General features: G+C 42.1%; 1 long non-coding RNA gene across 1 annotated transcript; it reads right to left on the bottom strand.

The window, feature by feature from the left end:
- Nucleotides 1–593: 593 nt before the first annotated feature.
- LOC306664764 lies at nucleotides 594–2,673 on the bottom strand. The gene is made up of 3 exons (XR_013764792.1): nucleotides 2,594–2,673; nucleotides 1,479–1,645; nucleotides 594–727 (listed from the first exon to the last, which is right to left on the bottom strand). It is a non-coding gene; the product is annotated as an uncharacterized lncRNA (long non-coding RNA).
- Between the last annotated feature and the right edge of the window lie 815 nt (nucleotides 2,674–3,488).

Below are 3,488 nucleotides of genomic sequence, written 5' to 3'. Positions count from 1 at the left end.
ACAGGAATCTAGTGTGGCAAAGAAGGATTCAGAAAGAAAATTTGGCAAAGAGGGGAGGGGAAAGAGAGTAGATTAGATACTCCTAGTTGATATTTGACCTGGAATTATAGGAAATAATCCTGGAGCTTTGCAGAAAGGACAAAGAGTGTAAGGCTTTTGTTTTCTCTCTTGGTGTTGAGGCATTGGACCAACTCAGTAAGGTCAGTCAGTCTTTGACTCTCGTCCAGACAGGAAGTTCCATGAGGATAAAACCTTCACTGACATTCACCACTGTATCCCCTGCACATACCTCAGTACTTAGTCCTATACCTGCTCCAAAATATCTGTTGGATAAATGTATAGAAACATATCAGCCATTTCTTGGAAACAGAGTAGTTTTGAGTTTGTTTTGTTTTGTTTTTAATATCAACCAAATCAAACCTTGCCCTGTGTAGGAACTCCAAGAAAACATGAGGCTAACAGGAGCATAATAATAACCAAAGAGAATTGGAATTGGGGCCTAGCTTCAGGTTCGACTGGAAGAAGTCACAGTATTGAATCTTTCTCAAATGATGAAAAATCAGGTGATGGATGCCTTGGCTTGGAAGTGATATTCTCCAGCTGCGGGCAGTCCCAGACCTCCTGCGAGGGTGAGCTGGGAAGGAGGGTGACCAACCAGACACTCCTGGCAGCTGGCTTCCCTCTCCCTCCAGTCTTGCTCAGTACATTTTTCTGTTGTCCTCAAAGGCTGAAAGGAGGAGCAAGGGAGTGAGTAGATTCCCTCTTTACAATTTATCTTGTAACCAAATCTTTAAGTATTTTCTTGATGGACTCATTATATCACAAGAGGGCTTTAGTTCAAGAGGTAGCACAAGGCTGAAAGTTAGATTTATACAAAAAAATTGAAAAAAGCAACTCTTTTTGCCAGAATTGTTCTTCAAGCCTGTATATGGGTGTGGCTGTAAGAAAGGGCACAAACAGACTCTCAACCGTCCTTTACTGGCACAGGAACCCTATTGGCACTGATTCTGAGTGTCCTAACCAGATCTAACAACTGTGAGTACTCACTATGTGCCAGTCACTAAGCACATGTTATTAACTACAATAATCCTCACAAGTCTCTATGACATGGGTCACCATTATCATCAACCCACTTTACAAATGAGGGAAGGCAGACCCAGAAAAGTAACTTATCTGCCCAAGTTCACACAGCTAGGAAGGGAGCGATCCAGGGTCTGTGCTCTTAACTACCACCCGACATGAATGCCAAATGGAGAACTTGGTGCTTCCTGGCATGGATGACATAATGCTCATTGCCAAAAGAGAAACCAGTAGTAAGAACCAGGGAGCAAAGAAGGAATTGAGGAACAAAGAGGAGGTTTAAAGCCTTTAAAATAAAACACAAAATTTGCCTTTCTTTTTATTTATTTCTATTAAAATAATAGTCACTGGAGATAAGGTGGAAAACACTAAAAATGTTATTAAAATAAAAATCTCACCTAAGTTTGAGCGTTTGCCTCTATCCACAGGTCCCATTCATTCATTTGCTCATCTCCTCTATAACTTCTCCCGTATAACTCAGTAAACATTTGCCAAGGGCCGTGTATGATGTTGTGGAACAAGTAAACTTATGTCACTCACATAAACTGACTCGACTTTATTCCGTCTAGAAGAGAAAATGAAACTACATAAGAAATGTCATTGTCTACAATCTGAGGCGAGCTGTAATCAAGTGACACACGCGAAGCACAGAGGATTTTGAGGATAGCACAACTATTCTGTGTGACACTGTAATGGTGGACATATGTCGTTACACATTTGTCTAAACCCATAAAACAGACACCAAGAGTGAGTCTCAGTGTGAACTGTGGACTTAGGCTTCATTCAGTGTAGCCAATGTGCCACTCTGGTGCAGGACGCTGAGGGAGGGGGAGGCTATGCGTGTACAAGGGTCAGGGGGAGGGTCAAGGGTCAGTGTGCAACTCTGGGTTTTCTGCTCAGGTTTGTTGTGTACCTAGCACTACCCTAATTAAAAAAAAAAAAAAAAAAGTTTCAAAAAAGTGATAGAAAGTTAAAATAACTAATGCTTTGTGAAACTAATGTGTTCGTTGTGGGTCACACATAGTTGTAGAAATTCTACATGAATTAACTCACTCAGCCCTCCCTGAAAGCAAATGAGTTGAGACACTCTTTAAATCCCCTTTTATAGATAAGGAATCTGAGGTAGAGAGAAGCTAAGAAACTTCTAAAAGTTATCAACTAGTAAAGGATAAAGTTCAAATTTAATTTAAAATTTAAATTCAACAAAACCTGAGGAGTGAGCACTCAATACCCCAAATCATTCTGTATCCTGCCTCTGGAAGTTTTGAGCAATAAGAATGGTGAGGGGAAGTGAGACTCTTAAGAGCTATGTTAGGTGAAGCCTTGGAAGTGAAAGAAGAATGAGAAGTAATCCTCCTTTTTTCTTGTTTCTGAAATAATCCGGAACCTTGCAATGCCTTGGATTAGTTTCTATGGGGGCAGAATGCCTTATTTCTATTGTAGCTCCCTTTCCAGAAAGAACAGTAATAGAAATTTCCGGTATGTGCCTGACACTCCTAAGCACAGCACGTACCTCCTATCTTTAGGGCAGAGGTGGACACACTGCTTGTCTCCAGCTGGTCACCTTGTCCTGTGCCTCCTTCTTCCTTCCCCTCACAACCTATCTCAGATCACTTCCCAGCAATGACTTCTCCCAGCCCTTCTCCCTCCAGGGCTGTCCAGCATTCTCCATACACTTCCTCCTGGCCTCTCTGCCCAGGCTGTGGTTTGGCCCTGGAGGTCTGAACAGGACAGGGACAGCCTGATCTGAACTTCAGGAATGGGAAAGTTCAGCGTTGTCCTGAGGCATGAGAAGATACTGGGCAGTTAGTAACTCTTACGCATTAGCTCCATCCTGGAAGTGACTTTCTCATAGGACGTTAGACCTGCTGCAGAAGGCCAGCCTCCGTATGCCTACCTCCAACCCTCCCCCCTCGGGGAGCTCCAGCAAGTTTTCTTTTTGACAGAAATTTCTTTCTGTAGAGTTTTGTAAGCATTGAGTTACTTCACAAGTTGATTTAAAACTGTACTAAACTATTCCTAAATACTTTTTCAAACACCATCTGTGGTGGCTCAACTCCGAAATGGCTGCCATCCACCACGGCCCTCCTCATAGGCACATACCACTCTTCCATGGGATATTCTGGAATATTGTCCTCATTCCTCACACATATTATTTCCCTGCTTGGAAACTGATTTCATGATTGCACATTAAAATTACCTGGAGAAATACTTGTTTTTTTTGTTTTTTTTTTTTTTTTTTTTTTTTTTTTTTTTTTGGTACCCAGGATTGAACCCAGGGCACTTAACCACTGACCCACATTCCCAGCCCTTTTTTATTTAGAAATAGGGTTTTACTAAGTTGCTGAGGCTGGCTTTGAACTTGTGATCCTCCTGTCTCAGCCTCCCAAGCCACTGGGATTATAGGC

This window comes from Sciurus vulgaris (genome assembly GCF_902686455.1).
Source record: "Sciurus vulgaris genome assembly, chromosome: 6".
Taxonomy (NCBI): Eukaryota; Metazoa; Chordata; class Mammalia; order Rodentia; family Sciuridae; genus Sciurus; species Sciurus vulgaris.
Note: the sequence above shows the minus strand (reverse complement) of the source record. Positions and strands in the feature narration are given on the sequence as shown.